At 33.6% G+C, this 11,050-nt stretch overlaps 1 pseudogene; it reads right to left on the reverse strand.

The window, feature by feature from the left end:
* The window catches only part of LOC129088167 (junctional adhesion molecule B-like), a 91,898-nt pseudogene extending 86,361 nt beyond the window's left edge, over positions 1–5,537 (reverse strand).
* Positions 5,538–11,050: the final 5,513 nt, after the last annotated feature.

The raw sequence follows: 11,050 nt of genomic DNA on the forward strand, positions 1-11,050 counted from the left end.
TTTAATAACAGTCTTTGCTCTCTGGAAAATAGAAATGTTAAGATATAAGAGTAATTAAAGAAACCATATAGAAGCCATACTTCCCCAAGGAAAGGTAAAAGGGCTTTTCACTTTCCCATTTATAAGTCTTAAAAAAATTTTCATCTGACCCTTTCAAGACACTTAAATATTTTGCCTGATATGCAAATACAAGATTCAGTCAAGTCTTTTCTTAGTCAATTCTTCCTCTTTACACATATACTTCCCTGTGGCTAGTTGTCCAAGAGACTTATCTACATATAAATTCTGTGAAAAAACAAAGTACCAAAAATTCTGCAGGATAGCAAGCACTCAAGCAGAACTTTTCAGAACTGATTAAATGCCATCAAAGAATTGGGGGTATTTATGGTACAAGTGGTTACACCAAGAGGATAAGGTGAGATATACAAATCTTGATGCTGCCGAAGTTTCCTCATGGAGATTTTCCTTGAGAGAATTATCCTTGTGTTCTGCATTTTCTGCTGACACTTCGATTAATCCAGTAAATGAATAATGACCTTTGTTTATTTAGTGGGTTTATTTCTAGAGCTGTCACTATAGGATTGTGAAATAATTTTATTTTACATGTACATTTCTATTTTTAAATTTGAAATTCATATTGAATTAAAATCTTCCCAGAGGGCTGAAAGAAAATGGATTCATGTAACATTGTGATCTGTGAATGTGAATCTGTATTACCTTCCTATGGGATCCATTGAAAGTTAATGGATTACATTTTACATGTTTTAAGGTTCTTTGGTGAACTTTAGGGAACACAGACAAATGATAGTTGAATTTGTTTTACATCTTTCAGCTATAGTTTCCTCATTGGTTTTAACTGCATTCTGATCAGTATCATAAGATATGCATGGCAGAATTAAATATGTCTCACTTGCTTTTGCATAAGCCAAAATATTACTTTTTATTGAAGGATAATTAGATGGAGCAAAAGAATGTCTATGAAAGAAAACTATGTTTTGAAGTTTACTGTCAGATTAGTTGTTGTCAGATTAGTTTGCTAGCTCAGCATTTGAGATTTCTAAAGTTGCTATCAGGGAGAAAATAGCAGTGTTAGCAAATTGTAAATCCACTAAAGGAAAGAAACCAAATTTCATCTTCTGTTGTGTTATAAAAGTACTTCCACAATGTTGTAAAAAATGCAAATCTGACCCAATTCAGTCCACGAAATACATCTATATAAAATGATTGTTTTAATAGGAAATAGATATATAGAATAAGTAAATTAAAAACAGAAAGTACATTGAACAGGCAAATAATAATAAAAACAATTTCATCCATATTTTCTCATGACTAATTTGTGACTTTTGGTAACTAGTTAATTACTGGATCATACTGAATTTGAAACAATGCCCAAGTGAGTGCCTCCAGGAAAGAGGGCTGACTGGCCTTTAGAAAGTTTCTAATGTTGGTATCTCATTGTAGAAATAACTAACATCCAGAGCCTAGGTCATTTTCTAAGGCACAGGAAAATTGTTTACCAATAGACTGAAAATGAAGCTTTGTCTTAGAGATAAGGTCACTTTAATTTAAGGTCTCACAGACTAATATATAAAACCTAACTTGCTTTATATTTATTTGTATTGCAGTCCTGATATTCGTGTAAATGAGTCATTGAAAGTTGAATTTATTATAATCAATTTGTGTAAGACTGAGACAGATGGAATCCATACCCCATACAGTTTCAGAAACATATTTTCAGAGTTCTAAGAGGTTTTATTTTTAATGAAAAGAAATTCACATATTACACAATTTGGGTGGACACGGGACTTTGTTAACCATTGTTTTACAATAAAATCCAATAATAAACTGCATGATATCACAAATGGATTTAATTGGTTGATCCTATAATTTAGTACCTATTGAGATGCAGAGTTTTACATTTCAGAGGACGCTAAACTACTTTGTCTCCTACCTCCTAATTAATTAAGTAACTGATGTCTACCTTTCTCTCAACTAATAGGGTAATTAAGATATTCTTTAAGAATCATCTGTTAGGCAACAAAGGAATCCTGCCTAAACACTAAGGACCACCATATTTTTAATAATACAACACGATTTTTCCACTGGAAGTGATTGCAAAAAGGCATTTTCAAAATTATGTAACATATACCACACTGATAAAACTTAACTAGATTTCCTAAGATGATGAAGCATAAACCTAATTTTCAGTATGAGAAGAGAACCTTATAAATATGTGTGTGATTGGTAACCTTTAGGTTCATCTCAACAGAGAGCTGATTATTAGTTTATTTTGGAGGGTGGAATGAATCTATTCAGCTGATCTTTTTCTTGTCTTTTTTTTTTTTTTTTGGTTTAGTTGTCATCTTCCAAAACCTCATTCAGACTGCTCTCACTGACCCCATTTGGAGATAACCCCAAATGTCACTGTCTAAGAAATTAAGGATTTTGGAGTTTGCTCACAATCTCTATTTGAAGCAGGTTTTAAAATCTTTATAGTCTTTATATTGTGGGGTTTATTGATCTTGATTTAATGTTTTCATTGAATTTATTTACTTCTACCTACTTTCTATGATATTACTTTGCTATTTTTTGTGTTAATCTCCTTTCCCCCAACTTCCTGGCAATTACTTTTCCTCTAGCTCATTTATTCTATTTTCTTCATTGTATAGAGTCTATAGGATCTGGCAGAAATAACAATTGCTTCAGCATTGTTGATAGGTTAAAAATATGGATATAATAATTTGTAGCTTTAATTTGAACATTGCACCTAGAATGTCATATGGTGTGCTTGGGTGTGATATTTTATATTATACAATTACATGCTTATGATTTTTGTAATAAAATATTTTGTAATAAAAATGGGGCAATATTTGTGCCAGACCCTTTATATTTTTCAAGCTATCAATTATTGCTGGGGGTAGAAATGACTGAATGTTTTAGCATAATCACCAGGAATGTAGCATTCCATCCTTTCTCTGTCAGGAAGTGGACACAATATATTTATTTTTTGCTTAATACCATTTTTTTCATACTAATGTTTCTGGATTGAATGCATTAGGAGTAAAATATATGTGTCCAGTATGGAAGTAGCCCTAAGGTGGAGGTGACTTTTTGACTTTAGAGTCAGAAAAAAATATTACCACCAATGTTCACTTCAAACTATTTCCAGAAACTTCATCACATGAAAGTTCAGAGCTTGACTTGACGACTACATGAATAGACTCCCATTGTTTGCATATTTCTCCTTTCAACCCAATACACACCTAGACAGAATCCAATAACGTATTTTTATGTTTCAATATTTTTGATATTATGAAGGTAAATAGCAAAACATTTTCAATCGCAAATCATTTTTAAGTGAAACAAGTTTTACTCTTTGGGACAGTATGAATGGACCTGGAAAACATTATGCTAAGTGAAATAAGCCAGTGAGAGAGAGAGAGAGAGAGAGAGAGAGAGAGAGAGAGAGAAATACCATATGATTTCACTCACATGTGAAATCTAATGAACAAACTGAACTAACAAGTAAAATAAAGATAGAATCATAAGTAGAGAGCAGGCTGACAGATCTGGGTGGGATAGTTGTGGGTGGAGGGATAGAACAAAAAAGAAAAAGTACTCATGGGCACAACTTGGACAACAGTGTGAAGCTTGTTGGGGGGGTGGCGGGGGAGGGGAGCTAGAGGTAGAAGAGGGTATGAGGGAATAAATGGTAATGGAAAATTGCAATAAAAATAAACTATTAAAAAAGGGATAGCAAAATTAACATTTGAGGTTAAATACCCAAAAAAGGACATAAATTATTACTTGCTGAACATTTTATATAAAACATATACATCTAATAAATAACAATATCAACATAAAATAATATACTGTGTAACTTTTATAGTATTTATTTGTTTAATTTGTATTTCAGAAAAATTTGAATTATTCATTGATTATAATTCAAAATTCAATGAAAAATTATCTAATAAAAACTCTTAAACATTCAGAGAGGATGTACAGGCTTGAGTTGTTGGTTAGTGCAATTTACTGAACTACAAGTTAATGGCTGTCAGTTTCTTAGAGCTTCACCTCAGGACACAATCAGTCTATGGAGCTACGTGATCCAATCATGTTTTCAGCTCATTCTTGTATCACGCCATAGAAAAGAACAAAGAAAAATGAGTTTAAAGGGCTTGAGAAGTCTAAAGTTAGAAGATATACTATGTAGATGTAAAGGTCCTAAAAAAATAGTTGAAGCACCCAAAACTTTTTATAGAAAGCTATTTAAAAAGGAACTAGTTAACAATGACTATAGGATTAAGGGAAAAAATAAGACTTGGTGAAGCACTCAATAACAGCCTAGATGAAGCCACTGGCAATGTATGTAGATTATTAAATATTTCCAATGTGTCAAACTCACAGAAACAGTTTAGTGCACAAGGAAAAATTATAGAGATCATCAGGCACAAATCTCCTTCACTGAGGACACCAATCTCTATTCAATATATCATGTCAAATGCACTGTAACATGATTCTCATGTTTTCTGACCAATTAGCAAAAGTATCTGTCAAAGTTGGTTTCACATTCTCTCTTTAAAAATATTTACTTAGCATACAAGTTCTCCTCTGTCAGTTTTGCTTTTCCAACTCACTCCTCTGCTCCTCTTCCCTTCCTCCCTCTATCCCACTCTCTTCAGCCCTTTCTCCTCTCTTTCTCCCCTCCTGCACTTCCTCTCTTTTCTCCTCCATTGGCTCCCTTTTCCTTTTTTTTCTTCCATAATATTGACAGTTCCTTTCTAGTTTATTTTAAGGATCCTTCTTTATATTTCAGTCTCTAAATGTCTGAAAGCTCTAGAGATTAAAACAAAAATCCCATTTCTTTGGGTGTTTAGCACATTAAGCTTAATGTACCCAAAACTTAACTTGTGGTATTCACCAACACCAAAACTTTTCTTCTCTTAGTGTTTCCAGGCTTCAATAAATAGAGATTACATCTCACTTTAGCTAAAATACTTCAAGTCATCAGTAACTCTTCTCTTTGTCTGACACTCCACCTCCACCTTTTTGTTTTGCCCTTTATATTAAATGATACATAGATCAAATTCTTTAGCCTCAATAATATGGATTTTCATCTTTCCAGGCAATAACATCATTTTCCCTGCTTCTCACTGATCAAACACTAAGTAAATATTTTTTCTTTGGATTGTCAATATAATAGAATTTCAGTTCAAACTACCAGTGTTGGTATTAATCAAAATAATGCATACTTCTATAATAAACACCATACACCAGTTACTTAATACCACAAAATTATTTCTTGCACAAAGTGTGATCTAGGTTGTAGGTTCTCCTGAAACATGAAACTATGCCATCTATAACTAATAGCCCTCAAAGTCATTGAAGAAGGAAAGAGTGAAATGGAAAAGCAACTTAGCTCTTTTGCAGTGGCTCCTACTTATTGGTCAGAACTAATCACACAATCCTCACAAACCTGCAAACTTTGGAAGCTCAGCTAGCAGATTGACATCCATGAGGATTAACAATCCAGCCATACTTACTTTTAGCCTTTTACACAGTTTCTCCCAAGTGCAATAATTTTTATTTCCTGACTTTAAATTTATATAATATAGAAAAATCAACTCAGACTTATCTTTTTTAATCCCTGCTAAAAGTAGCTAACTGATTAAATTGGTCCCTTTACACCTGTTTTCAACTTTTCTTATACGATCACAAAGTATTTTTGAAACCAAAAATAGATATCCAAAATATTTCAGCAAACATTTATATTATTGCAAAAATGTAATACCTGATACTATTAATATTGACTTTTTCAATAATACTATACTCCATATATAATAATGGATTCATAATACAATTTATTAAAATTATATCATCATTAATAGTCAAAAGTCTTATTTCTCTTTAAGTTTTAGTTTCATTTCACTGCATAGAAATTCACACTAATTTATTGTAGTTTTATGATGGTAAATTATTAATTTGACTACCCATCACATTTCTTTGCAAAGAAATAAGAATTAACTTACTAATTTTTAAAATTTGTAATTTTTTGTTTCTGTTTTTAATTTTTAATTTTTGTATTGTTTTTCAATTACAATTGTCCCCATTTTCCCCCATTACTCTCCTCCACCCCACTCACCCCAAACTCCCACATTCAATCCTCCCATTCACCAACGTCTTTGTCCATGGATCCTTTATACATGTTTCTTGATGACCCTTCTACTTCATCCCTCCATTATCCCCCTCTTCCTGCTCTCTGGTCACTGCCAGTTTGTTCTTTATTTCCAAGTCTCTGGTTCTATTTTTCTGATTAGTTTGTTTTGTTGATTAGATTCCCCTTGTATGTGAGATCATATGGTATTTGTCTTTCAGTGCCTGACTTACTTCACTTAGCATAATATTCTCCAGTTCCATCCATGCTGTCTCAAAGTGTAGGAGTCCCTTCTTTCTTTCTGTTACATAGAATTACATAGTGTAAATGTATGCTTTTTTATCCACTCACTTAATAATAGGCACTAACTTAGGCTGTTTCCAGCACTAGGCTATTGTAAATTGTGCTGCTATGAATATTGGGGTAAATACGAGAAATGAAGGAAAAAAATCCTATTTGCTATAGCAACAAGAATAGTTAAGTACCTAGGAATAAACCTAACTTAGGAGGTAAAAACCCTGTACTCAGAAAACTATAGAACACTGAAGAAAGAAATTAAGGAAGACCTTAATAAATGGAAACATATACCATGTTCATGGATTGGAAGAATTAACATCATCAAAATGTTCATACTACCTAAAACAATTTATAGATTCAACTCAATCCTTATTAAAATACCAATGACATTTCACAGATATAAAATATATAATGTTAATATATAAGTTTAATTTTTAAAGAATTTCCTATGGACTGAGTTATTAATGTTAATAAATATTGAAACAACATAAACTACAACAAATATTGATAAGTATTTATTATACATTTTATATAAATGTATCTGAAGATATTGTTTATAAGTCAATCTAATGCTAGAATAAAACATCCGTTATAATCATTTGTGTGTGTGTGTGTGTGTGTGTTATATCTTTTAATTTTGAGAAAGGCAATGAGGCATTTGAGCTAAAAGTTCCACATAATTTTGAATACATCAGGAGATAAAAGTGAGGGACACATTTGAGGAAGAACGGGGTCAATATGAAGGGTCCATCTATGGCTGTGAAACATACAAGGCCAAGTGATGATTGAAGACATAGAATCCAGGCTTTAACTTTAGGAACACCATCTTCACACTGTGTTAATTTCTGGGAATCAGAGCTAGAGTGTAATGATGAAAAGGCCTACCTCTTTTCCAAGGAGCTACAGATACAGTGGAACAATTTGTTTCAGTGACACTGGCTTCTCCAGGAATTTTAAATAGCTCAATTTTCTTATTTCCTTTTCCCAGCAAAATGCAGAAATTGCAACTTCTGAAAGATGCTGCCAATTATTTTGGTAGTATATATATGTACAACTTCATTGTAAGATGAAAACCAATTCTGAAAACATTCGAATGTGAGAAAATGTCTGCTGTAGAACTGCAGGCAAAAAAGTGTGTGATATAGAACAACTGTGGCCTTAGCTCTTATTGAAGCACTACCACCATTTGCTAAGAATCCAATAACTTTCAAGCTTCAATATTTAGATAATAACTATGTAAGATGACATAGAAGCAGGTGTTACAAAAGCCAGGCATTTTTTTTCTATTCGTTTTCAAAGATCCAAAAGTTGATTTTAAAATCCTTTATTGCAATGTGTCCATATTTTTTTCCTCCCTTATTGGTACAAATTTCATGGTAGTTACTATGAAAAAAAAAGTATGAATAATCAACAGTAAATGCAAGTTTTAAAATTTATTGTTTTGGCATAGCAATATTTTTTAAAAATAACAAATGTTCACATTCTTGTTCTTGGTTTATGAAGTCCTAGCTGACTTGACCTCTTCATAATCACCTCATCTTGTTCTTATTCCCTGACTTGCCAGCCACACTGGTCTTTTTGATGCTCTGTTATGCAAAGCTTATTTATGCCTTAGAACCTTTTAACATATTGTTCTTTGCTTTAGTCTTTGTATAGTTGACTTCTTTTTATTCAGATATCAGCTTTTGACCATCTCCTCAGAGAGGACTGCTGAGACCACTCAGTTTAAAAAGGTCACTCAGCATCTATGGTTTTAATTTTCCATGAAAAGATGTAAAAAAACAGCCTCTGAAGCCACAGGGCCTGCGTTCAAGCTCCTCACTACTTGTGTCATCCCTGAAGATGAAGACTTCAATTTCTTCATCCATGAAATGTGGATAATAACAATATCTACCTTATTTTTTTAATTAATTAATTTATTTTTTCAAATACATTTGTCTCTACCTTCCACCCACCACTTTCCCTTGTCCCCTCCCTTTCTCCCTCAACTCTTCCCTTTATATTTTGTCCATGAGTCCTTGTTATATGTTCCTTGACTTTCCATTTCCTTTCCCTTTCCCCCACCCACTGCACTCCTTCCCTCTTGTCTCTGTTGGTTTCTTTTCCTTTCAGTGTTGCTGGTCTTATTTTCCTTGCATCTTTGGATTATTGGTTAGGTTCCACTTATAGGTGAGATCATATGGTATTTGTCTTTCGCCCCCTGGCTTATTTTGCTTAGCATAATGCTCTCGAGTTCCCTCCATGCTGATGCGAAGTTTAGTAGTTCTTTTTTTCTTTCTGCTGTGTAGTATTCCATTGTGCAAATGTACCATAATTTTTTGATTCAATCATCTACAGATGGACATTTAGGTTGCTTCCAACACTTCGCTATTGTAAATTGTGCTGCTATGAACATTGGGGTGCATAGGTTCTTTTGTATTGGCGTTTTGGTATTCTTAGGGTATAGTTCCATCAGGGGAATCACTGGATCCAAAGGCAGTTCCATTTTCAGCTTTTGAGGCAATTCCACACTGCTTTCCACAATGGCTGCACCAGTCGGCATTCCCACCAACAGTGTACTAGTGTTCCCTTTTCTCCCCATACCTGCCTGCACTTGTTGTTTGTTGATCTGTTTATGATGGCCATTCTGACCAGTGCGAGGTGGTATCTCATTGCAGTTTTGATCTTCATTTCACTGATGGCTAGTGATGCTGAGCATCCTTTCAAATGTCTCGGGTCCCTCTGCACCTCTTCCTTGGAAAAGCATTTGCCCAATTCGTTTGCTCATTTTTTGATTGGATTGTTTGTCTTCCTGGAGTGTAGTTGAATGAGTTCTTTATATATTTTGGAGATCAAACATCTATCTGATGTATCATTAGCAAATATGTTTTCCCATACGGTGGGCACCCTTTTCATTTTGCTGATGTTTTCTTTAGCCATGCAGAAGCTTCTTATTTTGATTAGGTCCCACTTATTTAACCTTTCCTTTATGTCCCTTGCTTTAGGAGACATATCAGTGAAAAAATTACTGCATGGGATATCTGGGAGTTTCTTCTCAATATTCTCCTCAAGGGCTTTGATGGTGTTGCAACTTATATTTAAGTCTTTTATCCATCTTGAGTTTGTTTTTGTGTATGGTGTCAGCTGATGATCCAATTTCAATTTTTTGAATGTAGCCGTCCAGCTCTCCCAACACCATTTGTTGAAGAGGTTATTATTGCTCCATTTTATGCTTCTGCCCTTTTTGTTAATTATCAGTTGCCAATATACACATGGGCTTATTGCTGGGCTTTCTATTCTGTTCCACTGGTCTATGGGTCTGTTCTTGTGCCAGTACCAGGTTGTTTTGAGTATAGTGGTTTTGTAATATAGTTTGATGTCCAGACTTGTAATCCCTCTTACTTTGTTTTACTTTCTCAAAATTCCTGCAGCTATTCAGGGTCTTTTATGGTTCCATATAAATTTTTGAAATGTCTGTTCTGTTTCTGTGAAATATGTCATTGGTATCTTAATAAGGATTGCATTGATTTTATAAATTGCTTTGGGAACTATGGACATTTTGAGGATATTAATTCTTCCAATTCATGAGCACAGTATATGCTTCTATTTATTTGTGTCTTCCTTAATTTCTTTCTTCAATGTTGTATAGTTTATTGTGTATAAGTCTTTTACCACCTTGATTAAATTTATTCCTAGGTACATTATTTTTTTTGTTGGTATATTGAATGGTATTTTTTTTTTCTGATTTCTTCTTCTTCTATTTCATTACTGGTGTACAAAAATGCCTTTGATTTCTGAATGTTGACTTTGAATCCTGCTGTTTTGCCAAATTCACTTACTAGGTTGAGAAGTTTTTTGACAGAGTCTACAGGGTTTTCTATGTATACTATCACATCATCTGCAAACAATGATAGCTTTACTTCCTCCTTTCCTATTTGGATTCCTTTTATTTCTTTTTCTTATCTAACTACTGTGGCTAAGACTTCCAATACGATGTTGAAAAGAAGTGGTGAATGCGTTCATCCTTGTCGTGTTCCTGATCTTAGTGGGAAAGCTTTTAGTTTTTGCCCGTTGAGTATGATGTTGGCTGTAGGTTTTACATATATGGCCTTTATTACGTTGAGGAATGTTCTATTTATTCCCATTTTGCTGAGTGTTTTGATCATAAATGGGTGCTATACCTTATCGAATACTTTTTCTTGTGTCTATCGAGATGATCATGTGTTTTTTGTCTTTTCTTTTATTTATGTAATATATTACCTTTATTGACTTACGTATATTGAACCATCCCTGAATCCCTGGGATAAATCCCACTTGATCGTGGTGGATAATCTTTTGAATGAATTGCTGGATGTGGTTTGCCAATATTGTGTTGAGAATTTTAGTACCTATGTTCATTAGTGAAATTGACATGTAGTTTTCTTTCTTTGTAGGGTCTTTATCTGGTTTTGGGATTAGGGTGATGCTAGCCTCATAAAAAGAGTCTGGGAGTCTTCCTTCCTGTTGGATTTTTTTGGAATAGTCTGAGAAGGACAGGGGTTAGCTCTTCCCTAACTGTTTTGTAAAATTCTCCTCTGAAACTGTCCGGCCCTGGACTTTTGTGTGCCAGCAGTTTTTTGA

Source organism: Pteronotus mesoamericanus, unplaced genomic scaffold (genome assembly GCF_021234165.1).
Source record: "Pteronotus mesoamericanus isolate MK-2021 breed Mesoamerican mustached bat unplaced genomic scaffold, CSHL_Meso_final scaffold_54, whole genome shotgun sequence".
Classification (NCBI taxonomy): Eukaryota; Metazoa; Chordata; class Mammalia; order Chiroptera; family Mormoopidae; genus Pteronotus; species Pteronotus mesoamericanus.